The following is a 20,687-nucleotide window of genomic DNA, read 5'->3' on the forward strand; positions in this document are numbered from 1 at the left end:
CTCTTGGTTCTGCCTATCCTAGGGGCAAGGACTTAGTCATTGGGTGTCCTAGAGGCTAAGAGATTGTTCTACAGTGAAATGTGGTTTTGTGGCCGTAGGTGGTACCCAGACATGTTGCCTGCCACCCACGTGCAAGCAAGACCTCTGTGGGCCATGGAGGGGGCTGTCTGTGTGGGGATGGAGGAAGGGCAGGTGAGTACATCTCTGTGTCACAGCCCCAGGACGGCCCCACCTGCTGCAGATGCCCTTCGCTAGGTCTCTGTGAAGGTCTCCCAAGCCTGGCTCCCCTGTGGCTTATCCTAGGAGAATATTTGACTTCATTCATCTGGTAGTTGACTATTGATGAAACATTAGGTACTTGAATTAAATGAAGCTGTTTAGTTTGGGGAGATGTTTTGGAAAACAGAAGCCTAGCTGTCATTGAGGTCACCTCCTTGGCATATGTAGTTACATAGGTTTTTGTTTTGTTTTGTTTTGAAGCCGGGTCTTGTTCTGTCACCCAGGTAGGAATGCAGTGGTGTGAACACAGCTTACTGCAGCCTCGACTTCCTGGGGTCAAGTAATCCTTCCACCTTAACCTCTCAAGGAGCTGGGACCACAGGTGCACACCACCACACCTGGCTAATTTTATTTTTTGTGGAAATGGGGTCTCACCTTGTTCCTCAGTCTGGTCTTGAACCCCTGGGCCTAAGCAATCCTCCTGCCTCAGCCTCCCAAAGTGCTGGGATTACAGAAATGAGACACCATGCATGGTCAGCTTGTTTTTAACAATGTAAAAGATGTTATTGAAAATATGGTACCACCCTGATATTGAGATATATTTTAAGGGAAGAATCATCTCCTCATCACTTGAATATTGTGTTAATTTTTGCATATCACATCCGTGTCCTTCTCTTATGGCAATTGGTTGATCCATAGTCATGTTAAATAATTGCATATGTTTAATTATACCGAGGTCACTGTGTGTGTCTTGTGATGTGGAGACTTTGCAAGTCCAAGCCCCACAGCCCCGCGGTACCCCTGCCTTCATCATTGCGGCGTCTTGGCAGAGAGGATCTCGTTATAGTTTGTGCTTTCTGGCTGTCAAGGGCCTTTACTTCCCTTCTCCTACAGGAAACAGCTGAGAAATTGCCGGAGTGCGGTCGCCTTAAATAATACCAGCTGCCACTCATCTGTGTTGTCTTTCATGAGTTCTCCAAGTGCTCTCAGGCTTTGGGGCATGTGGGAAGGCAGGTATTACCATTTCTGTTTTACACAGATCCGCTGAGAGATTGCAAGTCTCTTGGATTTTACTGCTGACACCAGGACTGGAGGTCACATCCTCTGACCCTCCGTCTGTTTCCACCACCCCCAGAACCAGCCATGGAAACCAGGGGCAGGGTCTCTGTGCTTTAGTTCCTTTACCTGTGAAATAAGGGATAATAGTAGTGCCTATTTTATAGGGTCACTCTGAAGTTTAGATGAGCTGCCACACGCCTAGGACAATGCCTGGCACACAAACACGTGAGCTGTCAGGAGGGTAATGCCCCTACCTCCAACCTTGTTATGTGGGGGACAGACAGATCATCTGACTTGGGTGCCCCCATCCTGCCATGCAGATAAATCCTTGCCCAGATAATGTTCATGCGGGATTGGAAGGTGGGGCTCCGGCGTGTGCCTTCCTGGCTGTCCTGCGCTCGGCATTTCAGGGTCTGGCCTCCTGAAGTTGTGCCCTTTCCTTTGCCAGGGTGAGTTGCCCAGGAGGCTGAGAGTGGGCATGAGGCTGCTGACAAAGCTGAACTAATGATAGTTTGCAGGGCACAGCACCCTTCACTCAAGGATGCTGGCGTGCTCTGTGGGCTTTTTAACAGGCAACACTTTCTGCCAGCCCACTGTACCGTCCTCAGCTGGCTGCAGTGTCTGGGCATTCTGCCTCCCAGCCTTGCCCTACTCACTACTTTCTCAGTGAGTGTCAGTGAATAAACACACACGCAAAGGAATAAAACTGTCAAGAGAAAGTGTGGTGTGTAAGGGAAGGGAGTCATTCATTCATTCATTCGTTCAGCCAGTGTTTACTATAGTGTGCCAAGTCCTGTTCTCGCTGCTGGGGTGCAGTAGTGATCAGGACAGGATCTGCCCTCATGGAGCTTACAGACAAGACAAGGACACAGGTACATGGTAGGAAGATGAATGAGTGGGACATACTGGGCCTCCCCAAAGTTGGTGGGGAAGAGAGAGGAGGTAAAACCCAAAATAGGTCCTGTGACTGATAAGCACCTCGGGGGAGGGCTTTATAGGGGCAGGGGTTGAGATATTCATGACTTAGCCTTGTTGTAGTGGGGGGTTGCCTTACAGAAGGTCTACGTGACATCAGTTGTGAATCCAAGGTCCTGTGGTGGGGTTGGGGGGCGGGCTCAACCACAGCTTGGTGCCGACATCCCTCCCAAGCTCTGGGCAGCTGTCTTACTTGATCTTGGTTGCAGAGATGACAGCTGGGATGGCATCCACTGCCTTTGGGGTAGGAGTTCCCTTTTTTTCTTCCTTCCTTTTTTTTTTGAGATGGAGTCTCATTCTGTCACCCAGACTTGAGTGCAGTGGCACAATCTCAGCTCACTGCATCCTCCTCCTCCCGGGTTCAAGCAATTCTTCTGCCAAAGCCTCCCTAGTAGCTGGAACTACAGGCACATGCCACCACACTCAGCTAATTTTTGTATTTTTAGTAGAGATGGGGTTTCATCATGTTGGCCAGGCTGGTCTTGATCTTCTGACCTTGTGATCCACCTGCCTTGGCCTCCCAAAGTGCTGGGATTACAAGCATGAGCCACTGCACCTAGCCTCATGTTTTGTCTCATGGGAAGAAGGGATAGCTTTGTAAAGGCTATGGAAACTCCTTCGGGCATAGTTCTGGGTGGATAACAGGAGTGGGGCCTTTGGAAGGGGTAAAGAATGCTGAGTCACACCTAAATGACAGCACTTCCTGAGCATTCCTACACAACTTGCAATACCTCACAGCCAGGGCACTCCAGCTCGGCTCAGCCTGTCTGACACAATATAGATTTGGATTTTCATTCAGTCATTAAATTTAAATTTAATTTTTTTTTTTTTTTTGAGATAGAGTCTTGCTCTGTCTCTTAGGTGGGAGTGTAGTGGTGCGATCTCAGCTCACTGCAACCTCTGCCTCCTGTGTTCCAGTGATTCTCCCGCCTCAGCCTCCAAAGTAGTTGGGATTATAGGCACCTGCCATCACGCCCAGCTAAGTTTTGTATTTTTAGTAGAGATGGGTTTCACCGTGTTGGCCAGGCTGGTCTTGAACTCCTGACCTCAGGTGATCTGCCTGCCTTGGCCTCCCTATGTGCTGGAATTACAGGCATAAGCCACAGCGCCAGGCCTCAATCATTAAATAATAAAAATATATATATATGAAGCTAATAGTCAAAGGGTTAATAGTCTCATTTATTCACCAGTTGTTTTTCAGCAGCAACTTATATACCAGGCTTTTTCTAGGAGTTGGGGATATAGCAGGTGAACAAAAGAGACAATAAATCTTGCCCTCATAGTCTAGCCTTATGACAGCAGAAGTCTTTCTTTAAAGAGAGATCCCTGGAATCTTTAAATAGTAACTCCTGGAATTCACGTAGGCAGGGAATTCACGTGTGACAGAGAGGCAGGGACAGTGGGGCTAGCTGGGATGTCCAGGGACAGAAGGAAACAGAAGCAGTATCACTGGTGACCAGTTAGATGTGTGGATGTCCAGCACCCTCAGGATGTGGCAGAAGTCAGGGGAGAACAATATTCTGTTTAAAAAGTTGAGCTTATAAATAGCCATACTGGAACATGTTGATTATAAAGAGGAGGTAACTTATACTTGACTGGTCTTCTAATAGAGCAGCAAATGTCATTGAGTATTTTCTTGGTGCCCTGGTACATGGTGCCTGTGGAAAGATGTTTCCTTGCCCTGGGGACTATGATGGTCAAGTAACTAGCAAATAAAGCAAGGGCAAGTCCACTGAGAGCCACTTTCTATAGCAGAGCCTGAGATCACTATGGAAAGAATTTCGTGAGAGCAGTCTGAGAAGGCTTCCTGGAGGAAGTGGCTCCACGCTAATCAGAAAGAAGTGGGGAAGGTGTTCTCAGGGTGTTACTAACGGGGAGCATGGCTTGTGCTCATGGGACAGAGTGACTGATGTGTCACAGTGGAGTTGGCAATGAGGGGCTAGAGGTTGGAGGGCAGGGGACAATGGAGGCCAGTGGGGGCTTGACACACCCTGCAGCTGCCAGCCATGGAAGGTTTTGCAGCAGAGCAGTACCCGGGTGCTGGTGGTGCTTAGAGTGTCAGTGAGGTGGAGCAAAGTGGGAGGGCAGACGCAGCAAGTGATGCTGGAGAGAACAGCTGAGTGCAGCTCTAGAGAAACAGGGTCCTGCCTGGCAAGCCATGGGGTTGTAAATAAATCAGTCACGCTTTCTGAGCCTCAGTTCACCTCATCTACAAAATGAAAATAAGATTTCAAATCCTATTTCACAGATTTTTTGTGACTCTTAACTTTAAAAATATACGTGACAATGCTTTAGGAAAAAAAAAAGGAAAGTGTTAATTCAAGAGAAACCTAGACTGTTGGTGTCAGGATCCCCTTCTCACATTGGCATCCTGTACCTAGGAGACAGCGAGAAGTGGGGGAGAAATCTCATGTTCCTGTGGGTGAATGATATTGTCCACACACCAGAGGACCTGGGAGGATGGCCAGTGAGCTCACAAGCATTGATGCCTGCCATTTGCATTTCATCCTCACAGCAGCCCCATGAGGTGGGGAAACATTGGCTATCTGAGCTGAACAGCTGCGGCCCTTACCACACAGCTAGTTGGTAAGACAGGACCCTGACAGGCTCTCCCTCTGTGTTAGTGTGCCCGGGCTGCCATGACAAAATCCCACAGACTAGAGGGCTTAAACTCTGGACATTTATTTTCTCATAATTCTGGAAGTTGGACATCCAAGATCAAGGGGTGGTGTAATCATCCATTTTCATACTGCTATGAAGAAATACCTGAGATCGGGTAATTTATTCAGACAAAGATATAATGGACTCACAGTTTCACATGGCTGGGGGGGCCTGAAAATCATGGCAGAAGGTAAAGAAGGAGCAAAGGCATGTCTTACATGGCAGCAGGCAAGAGATCTTGTGCAAGAGAACTGCTCTTTATAAAACCATCAGATCTCATGAGACTTCTTCACTGTCACAAGAACAGCACAGGAAAAGACCACCTCCATGATTTAATTACCTCCCATGACAAGTGGGGATTATGGGAGCTACAACTTAAGATGAGATTTGGGTGGGGACACAGCCAAACCAGATCAGTTGCTCTCGTCCAAGGCCTCTCCTTGGCCTGCTGATGGTCACCTTCTTGCAGTGTCCTCACGTAATCTTTCCTCTGGCCGTGTCTGTGTCCCAGCCTCCTCTTCTCATAAGGACACTCTTCATACTGGATTAAGGCCCACGGATATGACCTCGTTTCACCTTAATTACCACTCTAAAGTTCTTTTCTCCAGATGCAGTCACGTTCTGAAGTACTGAGGGTTAGGGCTTCAACATACGAATTTGGTGAGTTCACAATTCAGCCTGTAACACATTTCTTCAGAATTTCTAGTGTGCACAGTTTTGAGCAGAAAAGCACACTGCTGGAGGAAAAGAAGAGAATTGGAAAATTCCAGTGAGCTGTCATAGACTTGATCTGGGGGAGGTGGAGCCCCGCCGAGAAAGATGACAAGGTGAACGAAGATGAGAGAGTGATTTGGTGCGCCCAGCAAACTTAGATTAGATTTACTTCAAGAAATTCATAAATGAAAATAAAAAAAAACAAAACCTTGGATTTCAATTAACTTGCTTTATAAAAAGAGTTCATAACAGGGTTCCTTTAAATACCTAGCCTCAGCAGCATACTTGGAAAGTGATTTGATTTAATGCCATGTGATTAAGCACTACGTTTGCAGAGCCTAGCCTTTAAAAGAAGGAGAGATAACTTGTAATTAAAATTTTGCTAAATGCTCCTCCTCCAAAGACACAGAGGTTGATGGTTAAAGCAGCTGAGGCACTTCAACTTGGTTCCCAGCACCTTTGCTCTAGGTCAGTGTGAACAGGGATGAGACCAGTCTTGGGGGTGTCTGCACCAGCCCCAGGCCCCCTGCTTGGGACTGGCATGCCTTCCTGCCATCCTAGGACATAACATTGGCTTCAGTGTATTCCAGCAGCAATCTAACCTTGTCCTTCTTTACCTCTGTTTCTAGGGTCAGTGACATTGGTCTCCTCAGTGAGTAATAGGCAGACATAGACAAATGAATAGTGACTTTTGTCCAAGCTTCCTATTAGCAATTTCAACCTGCGAACATTTTACTTCCCTCACCAGAGCTGCAAGCACGTGGCCACATTGGTTGATTTACTTCCAGTCCTCCCTGTCAGTGGAAGAGCAGAGATTCAAACCCCTTGCAAGATGAGGTAGATAATACTCACCCCCAGGGCTGTGGAGAGGCCAAATGGGGAGAATGTGTATAACCAGGAAGGCACACATGAGGCTGGTCCATTTGCAGAGAAGCAGATCGTGATTCTCAGAGGGTAAAAGCCAACAGTGATTGGGAGGAAGAACTCTTGTCATCTGGGACTGAGAAAACAGGGCTTTAATAAAGCCAGTTGCTGTTTGGGTGTCACATTCTGAGTCCTGGCCTTCCATCATCCGTACTTACGAAGAACCTACTGCATGTCAGGAACTGTGCTTTATATTGAGGGCACTAACAGTCTCTCTGGCCAGAGAGAGCCTTCTAGCATGGAAGACTTAGTCCCTGCCCTGGAGGGATGTACAGGCTAGCGGAGGAGACAGACATACACACACACACACTGAGGCTGCCAGGAAAAGAGAATCACTGGAGGCTGGGGAGTCCCTGGAGGAGTCGGGGGAGCAGTGGTGCCTGGCCAGCCTGGGGAATCAGGACAGGTTTCTTGGGGAAGTGTTGATTGAGTTGAGAACAAGAATCAAAAGTCACAGGGGAGTTACTGTGGCCAAGAGGTGCAAGAGGAGTGCTTGAGGCAGAAGGAACTTTATATGCAGAGGCCTGGGGGTGAGAGAGTGCAGGGGGTAGGGGTGACTCAGGTTATAGGGACCCAGACTTTAGGAGGGTGGAGGTAGGTGAGGGATGGGGCTGGTGAGCGGAGTGCTGGAGAGTGGAGTGGTGACCAGAGTGAGAAGGCCACATGTGTGGAGATGAGGGAAACAGACCTTGTCCCAGGGTTTTCTTTCTGTGTGATAAAAATGTTCTGGAGCTAGATAGAGGTGGTAGCTGCACAACGATGTGACTGGACTAAATGCCAGTGGATCATACAGTTTAAAATGCCTCAAGTAGTTAATTTCATGTTACATGGATTTCACTTTAATAATTAAAGGTACGATCTGCAAAGTATGGAAGTATTGTTTCTACCCCGTCCCCACCTACCCCCTTCCTTCCATCTTGCCTTATGCCCTCCTGAAGGTAACAGTTTGGGTTTTTGTGGTTTTTTTCTTCAAGATGGAATCTTACTCTGTTGCCCAGGCTGGAGTGCAGTGGCACAATCTTGGCTCACTGCAACCTCCACCTTCTGGGTTCAAGCAATTCTTCTGCCTCAGCCTCCCAAGTAGCTGGGACTACAGGCATGCAACACCACGCCCGGCTAATTTTTGTATTTTTAGTAGAGACGGGGTTTCACCATGTTGGCCAGGCTGGTCTCGAACTCCTGACCTCATACTCTGTCTGCCTCAGCCTCAAAAAGTGTTGGGATTACAGGCGTGAGCCACTGCACCTGGCGGGGTGTTTTGAAAAAAAAAAAAAAAAAAAAATTTAGTTATTGAAAATTTCCAACAGCTGTAAAAGTAGACCGGCTGGTTTAATGAACCATTGCGTATCCATCACTCAGCTTGCTCGGCTGCTGCCTCACAGCCAAGCTTGATACCTTTCTGCTGACCTCTTCCTGCCCATGGATGATCTGAAGAAAATTGTTGACATCTTACTATTTTACTCAAAAATAATTCAGTATATATTAGTAAAAGATAACTTTTTTAAAAAACATAACCCCAATAGGTAGCACTTTTAATAATATTTTGTTTCTTCTTTCAGTGTTCGTGCATGATGAGGAATATATTATTTCTCCTTTCTGACATCAAAGGCACCATTCTGAAAAGCTATTTTGTACCTCACTTTTTTCATCTAAGAGGATATTCTGCCAGTGTTCTCCATGCCAGCATATAGTGATCCTCTTTCTTTTTTTTCCAGAAATATAATATTCTATAGTATGGCTGTACCACACTTTATTCACCCATCCCCTATTTCGGGATGTTTGGGTGGCTTCCAGCCTTTTGTTTGGACACTGTATATTGTGTGGTCAAAGGCAGATCACTCTTGGCTGCTGGCCTCAGGGAGCCTGAATTAGTCAGGATCTCCAGAGAAACAGAACCATAAGAGAGAGACAGAAAGAGATTTGGAGAACTTGGCTCATGTGATTGTGGGAGCTGGCAAGTCTGAGATCTGTAGGGCAGGCTGGCAGCCTGGAAATTCAAGTACAAGTTGATATTGCAGTCTTGAATCCAAAATCTGCAAGGCAGCAGACTAGAGACTCAGGCAGAATTTTGATGTTGTAGTCTTAAGCCAGAATTATTTCTTTCTTCTCCTTCTTCTTTTCCTCCTCCTTTCTTCTCTTTTCCCCCTGCCAGACTGCTCTGTAGGCCAGGCTGGAGTACAGTGGCACCATCTGGGCTCACCACAACCTCCACCTCCCAGGTCAACGCGATTATCCTGTCCTAGCCTCCCAAGTAGCTGGGACTACAGGCGCGCGCCACCATGCCCTGCTAATTTTTGTATTTTTAGTAGAGACAGGGTTTCACTATGTTGGCCAGGCCAGTCTCGAACTCTTGACCTTGTGATCTACCCACCTTGGCCTCCCAAAGAGCTGGAATTACAGGCCCCTCCTTCCTCTTTCTTCCTTCCTCCTCCTCCTTGAAACCTCAGTCTTTGCTCATGTGGTCTTCAACTGACTGGAGGAGGCCCACCAACATTACAGATGCCACTCTACTTTCCTTAAAATCAATTGATTATAAATGTTAATCACATCTGAAAAATGCCTTCAAAGCAACATTTAGATGAGTGTTTGACCAAGCAGCTGGGCACCGTTGCCTCACCAAGTCAACACATAGAATTAGCCATCTCAGAGCCAAGAAGGATGAGAATACAAAGACCACGCGAATGCAGAGGAGAGGAGCCTGGGTCCCCTGTGTGGCTACTGGAGGTCAAGATGAGTCCTCTTATTTTATAACTGAGGAAACTGAGGCTCTGAAGGTAAATTAACTTGTCCAAGATTGCACAGCTAGTAGGTGCTAGAAGCAGGATCTAGCCTGGGTTAGTCTAGTACAACATTCATATCTAAACCCCATGGGAGTTAATGCTGCTTCATATGTGGGGTATGTGTCATCCTGGAGGAGAAATTTGAGCTGGCCCCAGAAGAAGAGGTGTCGATGAGGTAGATAAAGAAGAGCGATTGGAAGTTGGATGCAGCGGCTCATGCTTGAAATCCCAGCACTTGGGAGGCGGAGGTGGGTGGACTGCTTGAGCCCAGGAGTTCAAGACCAGCTTGGGCAACATGCAGAAACCCCAACTCTTCAAAAAATGCAAAATTTAGCCAGGCCATTACCATTAGTGTCTGCCTGTAGTCCTAGTTACTCCGGAGACTGAGGTGGGAGGATCAATTGAGCCCAGGAGGTCGGGGTTGCAGTGAGCCAGGATCGTGCCACTGTAGTCCAGACTGGACAACAGAGCAAGACCCTGCTTTAAAAAGCAAAAAGAAAGGTGATTGGCATTTTCAGCTGGGAGACCTGGCTGTGCAAAGGCCAGTGCAGCAAGTGAGCCATCTTCTCAGAGGCAGCCAGCATGTGACTGATGCAGTCTTTAAGGGCAAGAGCCCTTGTGTCTGGGTCAGGAAGGCTGCCCTGGACTGCACTAAGTGGCATTTGGGCTTCATTTCAGGGCCTAAAGTCACAAAAGGCAGCCTCCAGCCAGGTCTGGCCCCGCCCACAGAGCTGCTGGGGTGAGAGCAGCTTTAAAACGTTGCATGCAGAGCCTGGTAGGGGTGACCTCCCCTTCCCATTTATTCCGGTCACCTGACTGGCCCTGAGTCCTCCATGTGACCCAGGCCAGGGGGCTTCAAAATGGCTTACTTGGCAGGAAAAGACAAATGCGTGCACTTGGCTCATTGTCTATTTATTTTTATGCGTGTGTAGTGTTGCACTAATGTATAGTGTATGCATTTTAAAAACATACCAACCAAGAAATTTAACAAGATGAGATACAAAAAGTAAGCCTGCTAATATTTTCTTTCTATGACCCAGCGATATCTCAGGAACCCCACTTTAGAGTCCCCCTAATTAGATGATGGGGAGTTAATGAAGGCAGGTTTCTGTGACAGAAGCTCCAGGTTGACACATGACTACAGGGCGGGGCTTGAGAAAGGGTGTGGTTAGGTCAGGTCAGCAGGCAAGGGCCATCCGTATCCAGCCACCCACCCAGGCCATTCGCAGCGTGCCTTCACTGTGCAGGATGGGAAGGCAGCATGCTGCACTGTGAATGCACAAGTGTTGAGGACACCCTGTTCGCCATGCTCTGGATGCCTCTGTGTCAGGTAGTGTCCTGGGCCCTCTGACACCACTGGTGGCTGGTGTCATTACCCAGGGGAAGGGGATGGCATCCCCAGCAGGGTTTGGCCATACAGGTCACCTTCCAGGGAGTAGAGTCTGGTGTCATCGGGAGCCCTCAGGTCTGATTTGCAGTCAGCGCACCAGCTCTCACCTCCTCTCATCGAGACCTCCCTTCACCTCTTCTTCCCTGAAACTGTCTTCCTCCTCCTTCCTGCCAGCTCGGCTTCCTGCTGTCACTCTGAAGAGGGAGGGGGTCTGTTCCTGCCACGCTTCAGTTCAGATGCCTGGAGTTGCACCTGTTCAGAGATAAATTTATTTTTCTTCCCGAGTGGCATTGGGGTGAATGGGCTTAAATAATTCCCTGAGTACCCTGTTTAAATTTGCTCTTTCTCTCTCCCAGTTCTCTGCCTTCTCTGTTTGATTTTTCTCCATAGCCTGTATTATCCTGCATAATATTGCATTAAAAAAGGAAACAAAATTAGTGTCTTAAAACAACCATCTTTTCATTATTTGCTTGCAGGTCTGCATTTTGGGCGGGAGTTCGTGGAGTAGAGGCTGGGCTGGGGAAAAGTCAGGGCATCTCTGTTCCTTGTGGGTTAGCCCAGGGCCGCTTGGGACCCTCCCTTCTTCCCTGGGTGGTGTCTGTATGTGGTAAGCTTGGGCCTCCTTTTAACATGGTGGGTTCAGAGTTGTTGGCTTTATTGCACGGTGACTGGCTTCCCTCAGAACAGAAAAGCAAAAGCTCCTATGCCTGGAGTGGGCATCATGTCACTTGTGCTATGTTTCTGAGCATCCAGCCACACACTAGGAAGTGTGGCAACTGTCTTGTCCCCTAGGAGTGTGGTGTGAAATGTGGGATACTCAATCAGTGTTCGCTCTTTCATTAGACACAGTCCTGGACTGTCAGAGACCCAGCTCTTAAGGTAGGTGACTTCCTCTGTGACCTGGCCCAAGGCTCACTTCCTCTCTGAATCTAAAATGGGGAGAATAGAAATACTGGCCAGTCACATGCCTACCTCAGGGGGCTGCTTGGAGGGCCCAGTGAAATAGAGTAACTAGTGATGACAGGTGTTGGGAGCTGGGTATGGCCAGGTTTCTGGAACTCTGCTCCTTGGAACTCCCACTTCCAGACACAGGGAATCCCACCTCTGCCAGGACTCCAGGGAACAGGATCCAGGGTGCAGGGAAAAGGTCCTGGCTCCTCCTCTTGAAGTGGCCAAGCAGGCCACTGTCAGGTCAGCAGGTAGGGCTTGAGTCCAGCCACTTTTGTTGAGGGTTTAAAATTCACCAGGGGCAGGCATGGCTGAATAGTGTGTTCTTTTATTAGTAGGTTATACAGCCAGACACCATGGGAAAGCAGTCTTCCCTTGAGAATGACAGATGGTATGCTAAGGGTTTTGATAGCATATCATTATTAAAGGTGAATAAAAATTTTTAAAAATTCACCAGGGGCTTTACACCTTTTACATCTTTTCTCATGTACCCTTAAAATGGTTCTGTAAGGCAGCTGATGCTTTGCCCACCCCCTAACAGCTGTCCAATGGCAACACGCCCCAGTGACAGAGCCAGAACTCCAGCTTCGACCCACTGGGCTGCAGACCCCGTGCCCTTTTCCCACAAAGCTTGCTGGGTACAGAGACTCTTGGCAAAACACCAGAATTTTCCTTACTATGAACACTGTCGAATTTAATTAGATTAATTTTCACTTTTCTTTTGCCTCTGGGGGTTTAAAGCTAGCACAGTTGGATTGCAGCAGTGCCCTGTGAGTGGAGCAGAGGAGGTGTGGTGTGAGGACCTCCAACCCTGCGACCCCCAGTGCAGGCTTCATTTACCCATGCGTCCCCGCCCAGAGGCTCCCTCCCCGCCCAGGAGGGGATGGAAGGAAGGTCTGTGGAGATACAGCTCTGCTCTCCTGGGAGGGTCTCTGCCCTCAGGCTGATACCAGGGCCATCCTGAAGCCTCCCGGCCCGGCATGCATTTTGATGAAGGCTGCTTTGTGCACATACATGCGTGTGCTGGGCTGTGGCCGTAGCCCCACGCCCTAGTTATCCATAGTAAACACAGAACAGCGGCCACTCTGTGCAGCCTTCTCTCTTCAAGGTAAACTGATGGAGTAAGGGCTTTTGCCTGGAGGAAGGCTTAGTCAATGAGAGTGCTTTGCTGACTCCAGCTCTTGCTTTTCCCCCTGGGGAGCCAACCACAAACATTTGTGGAGACCCACACATGCCAGGCAGGGCCTGCGCTGCAGAAGCGTGCAGTGTGGAACAATCAGCCTCAGAGAGCTGCTGAAGTACAATGAGGGCTTGTGGATCGTCTCTCCCAGACCTCAGACAGCGGCACCGCCTGCGTACAGTGCACCCAAGCATGCACCCAAGCTTGCCCCCTTGCCCTGGCCTGAGAGGTGCCGAGGAGCAGGCCTGTGTTTTGGGGGTGTGTGGTCACTTGCACCAAGGCTGCCTGGGGCGGGGTTGACCTTTGGAATATTAAATGTGTGGCCTTTTGGGCTTTGCCCAGGCCAACTGCTGACCCAAGGGAGGAATACTCAAATGTCGCCTGATGTAGTCCCCTCTCCTCTGGCCTGGCCATTGCCACTGCAAAGCCGAAGAGATAGAAGCATTTGTGGTAGCTGGGAAAGGGAGGTAGGGCACTGGTACCAGGAAAGTCCTTTCTTGAGATGGCCTTTTGGTTCATCTGAGGATCTTGCCGTCTGCCCATCTAGGTGCTGCCCTCACCCTGGGTCCCACTTGCCACTCTGTTCACGTTGAGAGTCCTCTTTCTATGCGGTTCTCAGCTTCAGCCAACACAAACAGCAGAAATAAGCTGAGAGAAGCCACCTCTGAACAGAGGTTCTTTTCCCAGATTCGCTGTGCCAGCCGGGCGTAACCGTTTAATCGCTGACACTAAGTCTCTCCGTAAAACCAAATGAAACAAGGTTCCATGGTGCCCCGAGTACAGGATTTGAGTGTGACACAAAGAAAGCAGAGAACAAAAGGACGCAGGGAGAGTTTGGTCTGCCCAAATGCACCTTTAAAATTCTCCTATTAAGACAGAATTCCCTATTCTACCCCATTAACTTGTTTTGACACTTCAGGACTTGTCTTTTGTGTGGTTTTGGTTTGCTTTCTGGGTTTCTGCACTGAGGAGAGAACATTCTAGAAGGGCAAAATTGTTAATTATTCTTAAAACTTTGAGAGCTGCTTATGTGGAATGTGTCCTGTGAGAGCACTTGATATTGCACGTGGTGACCTCCATTCCCTTGGGATGATCTGTGGGGACAGGGTCTGCCCAGAGCCCTGGTGTCAGGGCATTATACTGACTCAGCTTTACAGGCTGGCCTGGGGGAGCTGGGGCTTGAGGTTGGAGACCTGAGGAGAACATCACAAACAGAAGTTGTGGCTCTAGACAGAGGCTGCCTCATCGCCTGAAGCAGGGCATCTAACACAGGTTGGAATCTAACCTGTGCTTCTGCCTTGGGACCACGTGGTAGCAATGGTATTTAGGTTTTTAAGGCAGGTGGTGTCAAAAGCCATGTCCGGCAGAAAATATTTTTGTTGTTGGCTCTATTCTTTCACTCTAAGAGATTTAACACAGCGATGGCATGTAGGGTCCCGCTGCTGAGATGCACTGTTCCTTCCTGGCTTCTCTCACACCTGGACTTCTCTTCTGCCGCGTTTTGTCTGTCTTTGGCCAGGACACTGAAGGATAGTGCCACAGCCCCTGCGTGGCCCTCGTCTCCTTTTCTCTAGCACGTTTTTTAGAGAAAAGCTTTATTTTTTGAGATTAAAAAATTCATGTAACATACCATTCGCCCTTTTGAAGTGGGTTTTTTTGTTCTCTTGTTTCTTTCGCTTATTGGTTTTCTTGTGGTTTTTTTGGGAGAGTCTCGCTTTGTGGCACAGGCTGGAGTACAGTGGCATCATCATGGCTCACTGCAGCCTCAACCTTCTGGGATGAAACAATCCTCCTGCCTCAGCCTCGTGAGTATTTGGTACCACAGGCACACACCACCACGCCTAGCTAACTTCTTTGTAGTTTTTGTAGAGACAGGGTTTCACTATGTTGCCCAGTGTGGCCTTGAACTTCTGGGCTCAAGTGATCTGGCCATCTGGGCCTCCCAAAGTGCTGGGATTACAGGCATGAGCCACCATGTCCGGCCTAAAGTGGATGGTTTGTAATATATTCATGAAGTTGTGCAACCCTCACCACTATCTAATCCCAGGACATTCCCTCACCTCCTGTTATCTGTCACCATAACTCTCATTTTTCCCCAGCTTCCTCAACCCTATGCAACCACGTATGCACTTTCTCTATAGATTTGTCTATTCTGAACATTTTATATACATGGAGTTATATAATATGTGCTCTTTTGTAACTGGCTTCTTTCACTTAGCATAATAGTTTCAAGGTTCAACCATGTTCTGGTGTGTATCAGCTCTTCATTTTTTTTTTATTGCTGAGTAATGTTCTGTTAGGTGGTTATTCTACATTTTATTTATTTCTTTATCAGTAGATGGAGCTTTTGGGTTGTTTCCATATGTTGGCTCTTATGAATAATGCTGCTTTGAATGTGCAAGTACAGGTTTTTGTGTGGATATATGTTTCTAATTCTCTTGGGTATATACCTAGGAGTGGAATTGCTGGGTTGTATAGTGACTCTATACTTAACCTTTTGAAGAACTGCCAGATTGTATTTCAAAATGGCTGCACCACTTTACAATCCCATCAGCAATGCTTGAGGGTTCCAGTCTCTCTGTATCCTCACCAGCACTTGTTATTATGTCTTTTTGGTTATAGTCATCCTAGCGGGTGTGAAGTGGTATCTCCTTGTGGTTTTGATTTGCATTTCCCTGATGACTAATGACATTGAACATCTTTTCATGTGCTTTTTAGTGTTAAAAGCTCAGGTTTAGATGTTCATCCAAGTGTTCATCTTTGGAAAAATGTCTATCAAATTGTTTGCCCAACTTTTAGTTCAGTTATTTGTCTTTTTATTGTTGAGCTGTAGGAGTTTTTAATATACTCTAAATACTAGACCCTTATCAGATTTGAAATGTTTTCTCCCATTCCATGGATTGTCTTTTCACTTGATGATTTACTTTGAAGCATAAATATTTTTAGTTTTGGTGAAGTGCAATTTATCTCCTTTACTTACTCTTTCACTGATGTGCTTTTGGTGTCATATCTAAGAAATTGTTGCCTATTCCAAGGTCACAACAATTTATTTTTATGGTTTCTTCTAAAAGGTTCATAAAACACTTTTACATTTAGGTCTGTGGTGCAACTTGAGTTAATTTTTGAATATGTCATGAGCTAGAGGTTCAGCTTCATTGTTTTGTTTTGTTTTGTTTTGTTTTAGAGACAGCGTCTCACTCTGTCACCCAGGCTGGAATGCAGTGGTACACTCATAGCTTATTATTATTGTTTAAGATGAGGTCTTGCTCTGTAGTCCAGGCTGGAGTGCAGTAGTGTGATCTCAGCTCACTGCTCACTGCAACCTTCACCTCCCAGGTTCAAGTGATTCTCCTGAATTCAAGTGATTCTCCTGCCTGAGTCTCCTGAGTAGCTGGGACTACAGTGCATGCCACCATGCCCAGCTAATTTTTGTATTTTTAGTAGAGATGGAGTTTCTCCATGCTGGCTGGTCTCAAACCCCTGACCTCAAGTGACCTGCCTGCCTTGCCTTCCCAAAGTGCTGGGATGACAGGCATGAGCCACCATGCCAGGCCAGCTTTATCTTTTACATGTAGATACCCAGTTGTGTCAGCACCATTTGTTGAAAACGTTTTTTTCCATTGAATTGCCTTTTGTTTTTCTTACATGCCTCTTTCCTACTAAAAAGTAACTTAGTTCTCTCCTTTTCTTCCCCCCATATTCCCCCCACCCCCCACACGCACCTGCTAGCCTGCCTCAAAGTACTAGGCATCCCTGCTGCTCTAGGAAGGCCTGCATTGCCAGCCCAGAACCTTAGCCCTAACTCCCAGGGTCCCTTTCTCAGATGGCTCTCGGCATACTTAGGTCTCTTTGTGTCTTTATTAGTCTCTCTGGAAGCGAGCATTCATCTGCTTCAGGAGAAGGGTATGAAGGAGGAGCTCCATGTGATCAAAAATTTCCACATGAGTGTATATGTATATTTTTTCATGCCTGTATTTCTGACTCCCAAATCAGACGTAAACTTTCCCAGACATGACTTTCTTGGAGACCCTCATCCATTCATACAAAAAGTGTGCCCTAGTTAGATAATTAAATGAAGGAACTATGATGTCTCTGACTGACAAGTGATCTACTCACGTGGTACTCCATCCATCCACCCTTCCATCCATTTATTCATCTATCCATTCATCCATCCATCCATCTATCCATCCATCCATCCATTTATCCATTCATCCATCCATCCATCTATCCATCCTTCCATTCATTTATCCATCCATCCATCCATCCATTTATCTATCCATCCATTCATTTATCTATCCATCCATCCATCCATCCATCTATCCATCGTTCCATTCATTTATCCATTCATCCATCCATCCATCCATTTATCCATCCATCCATCCATCTATCCATCCTTCCATTCATTTATCCATTCATCCATCCATCCATCCATTTATCCATCCATCCATCCATTTATCCATCCATTCATCCATCCATCCATCCATCCATCCACCTATCCATCCATCCATCCACCTATCCATCCATCCATCCATCCATCCATCCATCCATCTATCCATCCATCCATCCATCCACCTATCCATCTATCCATCCATCTATCTATCCATCCATCCATCCATCTATCCATTTATCCATCCATCCATCCATTTATCCATCCATCCATCCATCCATTTATCTATCTATCCATCCATCCATCTATCCATCCTTCCATTCATTTATCCATTCATCCATCCATCCATCCATTTATCCATCCATCCATTTATCTATCCATCCATTCATCCATCCATCCATCTATCCATTTATCCATCCATCATCTATCCATCCATCCATCCATCCACCTATCCATCCATCCATCCATCCATCCACCTATCCATCCATCCATCCATCCATCCATCCATCCATCCATCCATCTATCCATCCATCCATCCATCCACCTATCCATCCATCCATCCATCTATCTATCCATCCATCCATCTATCCATTTATCCATCCATTCATCCATTTATCCATCCATCCATCCATCCTTCCATTCATTTATCCATCCATCCATCCATCCATCCATTTATACATACATACATACATACATGCATACATACATTTATCCATCCATCCATCAGTCAGTCTGTCCATCCATTCATCTACTGAGAAATAAGAGAGCCGGTTGCTCGGTCCCTGTCTGCCAGTTGGGTCAGAGTTCTGCTGCAGGTTTGCATGTTGTTAGAGGCTCAGGTTAGCCACCCATCCAAGTAGGAGCCAATTTACCAGAAAGCCAGAGTCCACAGTTACTGTGGCTGCAGTCACTGTTAGAGTGCTTGGCGAGGGTCATTGGCACTAGAGTCTTTTTAGTGGTTGAGTCTCCTCAGGAGGTCAATGACACATCTCCAGTCAGCGAACAAGAGTTAGAGCAGAGGTACAGTGTGGCCTCGGGGCCCCTTCCTGCATTCTAGGATACCTCTGTCTAGACACTGCTCATTAGAATCTAGTACTGAAGAATGGAGGTGGAGGCTACAGAGACATTCTCCCTCTGAGGGACCCTGTGCCAACCACGCGCCTTCAGTGGTGACATCCTTGGCACCTTCACTTCCATCACACCTCATATCAGTTGTTTTCTGCACATCCTGAAGTTGAGCTCAACCTGGACACCACAGGGTCCCCTGAGCCATTCGTGGGAGCATCACGCTACTACTTAGAAAGTGGGGTTTTTGACTGTGGCCCACCATTCAGGACCCTATGTAACTGGGACTGTCATTCCCATGTTTACCGGACTGCCGTCTTTCTGGGTGCTCAGTCCTGCCTGTCCCAGTGTGCCAGGCTCCTCCTCTCATCCATCCCGAGGAATTCTTTCTTGGGATTTCAGTTCCCCTGCCCTGCAGCGTGGTCTCCATGTCCACTCCCCACCCCAAGGATTAGAGTTCTGATCTGAACCTCAGTGGAGGACAAGGCCCCTGGGAGGCCTGGGAGGATGTGGGTTCACAGGGGAGGGAGGTTGGATATCAACTCATCCACTGGCTGGAGGCATTGCAGCCCCACCCAGCTGACACCCACTTTCGCCTGTATTGCTTTCCAGATATGATATCCGCCTGCACCACTGCCTGGGCCGTCGTCTCTCCACTTAGCAATGCAATGCCATACACATTCTTTCTTCAGCATCATTCAAGCATCAGCTCTCTAATATCCCTTTTTATAGATTTTCCATTTCACAGTGAGAGAAATTGAGACAGCAAATACCATTTTCGCAAATACAGGGGCTGATGACTGAGCTAGATTTTTTTTTTTTTTTTTTTTTTTTTTTTGGTAAATTCCTGAGACCTACCACATTTCAGCATGAATTGTGTAACTTATCTGTCCTGTATCGAAAATTAGACTTTGCTCCTTGTACTTTCAAAAATAATTCTTGCCACCCTCTTAGGTTTTCAGGCTGTGTTTTGGCTCTGCCCTCATCTTATCTCTGGGTTCCAAGAGATTTCTTCCCCATTTCTCTTTTTTCCCGCAGCCCGTGCCTGAGTTGGGTTGGCAGTTTCTCCTCTTCCTGCCGCGTCCCTGCAGTCTCTTTCTGGCACTGCTCTAACCACTGCACTTCCTCTGAGGGGAGAGAGAGGAAGAGCCACCGGACAAGGGGAGCGCGAGCGCTTTCTCTGCGGGTAAACATGTTCAAGATGTCCGGGGAGAGGGTCCCCCCACCACCTGTCCAGTGTGCCCCTGGGGACAGGCAGCCAGTGACCCCTTCCACCTCATTTCCTTCTTTCTTTTGCCTGCACAGGACTGGAGGGCTAGTGTGGGCATCCATCCCATAAGACCTTGGTAAGCCCCGGTTATACACCTGGCATCAGGGAGGTGTTCCGGTCATGACGAGGCGGGGAGGGACAGGAAGGAGTTAAAGCTCTCCACAAGAAAAAGTGTGATGATGGGGGAAAGGGAGTGGATTGGAAATAAGTGCTGGGGTCTTTCAGGGGAAGGGGAGGTCTCATGGGGCAAAACGGGGCAGACCTTGTGTCTGGGGAGGGTGAGCAGACCCTGAAGGGTGGTGGGATTGGATTTGGGTGGAGGGGGACCCTTCCTGGAGGGGGAGGATGTCACTGTATTCTCCCTAAGGGACCTCCTATGCGATTTGTTGTCTGAGGGGCTGTGGGTTCCAGGAAGTGGGAGGCGGAGTGGGGTGTGGGAGGCCAGGCACCCTGAGTGTGTGGTGCTGCACTCAACCCCTGGCCAGTGAGGAGCATGACAAGACTTGACCGAGACAGCTAGCAGTGTCAGAGGAAGGGTCCTGGGCCCAAGAGTAGAGACTGAGCAAAGCGGCAGGGGGCAGGAGGCAAGAGGAGCTGGCCTCCGTGTGGAAGGGCAGGGAGGTCATGGACCACACAGGGTGTGGACACATCCGTGGGAACAGAGAGGAAGGGGAGAGGGAGAGACATTTCCACAGAAGGCCCCTCAGGGCTGAACTACGGGCTTCTGAGGGTAAAGGAGGCACCTGGGAATGGGGTTGATTCTGTGTGGTTCTTTGAGGGCCTCATACAAGTGATGCTTCCCCTGCCACTGGGTCATGCCCTCCTTCCTCAGGGACAGGCCCAGGGATGGCTGTGACCTTCCTGGCCTCCCTGCCGGCAGAGGTTAGGGTGGTGCCAGGTGGCAGAGTGCTTGCGGTACTGGTGGTGATGGTAGTAACTGGGCTAGAGCTGTCACTCTGCGCTAATCCACATTTGACAGCCTCTAGTTTGTTTAGTCCTTAGAACCATCCTGCGGGGTTGGCCTGCTTACAGATAAGGAAACTGAGGCATAGAGACTTCAGCAATTGCCTGAAGTGACGTATCTGGTGAGGGGCAGAGCCTGGACTGAAACCCCA

General features: G+C 47.9%; 1 protein-coding gene and 1 non-coding gene across 33 annotated transcripts in view; both read left to right on the top strand.

The window, feature by feature from the left end:
- The window catches only part of CTIF (cap binding complex dependent translation initiation factor), a 322,513-nt gene that overhangs the window by 25,235 nt on the left and 276,591 nt on the right, over nucleotides 1-20,687 (top strand). For 5 of the 32 annotated variants that reach the window (XM_078348094.1, XM_078348100.1, XM_078348112.1 and 2 more), the window contains exon 2: nucleotides 19,341-19,488. The exons of 26 other annotated variants lie outside the window; for them this stretch is intronic. The gene's annotated coding sequence lies outside the window, so the exon portion shown is untranslated. Of the gene's footprint in view, nucleotides 1-19,340; nucleotides 19,489-19,607; nucleotides 19,649-20,687 lie in introns of all 32 variants that reach the window. One more of the 32 variants, XM_078348099.1, reaches the window with a different exon arrangement.
- Nucleotides 11,976-12,110, top strand: LOC118147065 (small nucleolar RNA SNORA15). The gene has a single exon (XR_004733236.3). It is a non-coding gene; the product is annotated as a small nucleolar RNA SNORA15 (small nucleolar RNA).

This window comes from Callithrix jacchus, chromosome 13 (assembly GCF_049354715.1).
Source record: "Callithrix jacchus isolate 240 chromosome 13, calJac240_pri, whole genome shotgun sequence".
Classification (NCBI taxonomy): Eukaryota; Metazoa; Chordata; class Mammalia; order Primates; family Cebidae; genus Callithrix; species Callithrix jacchus.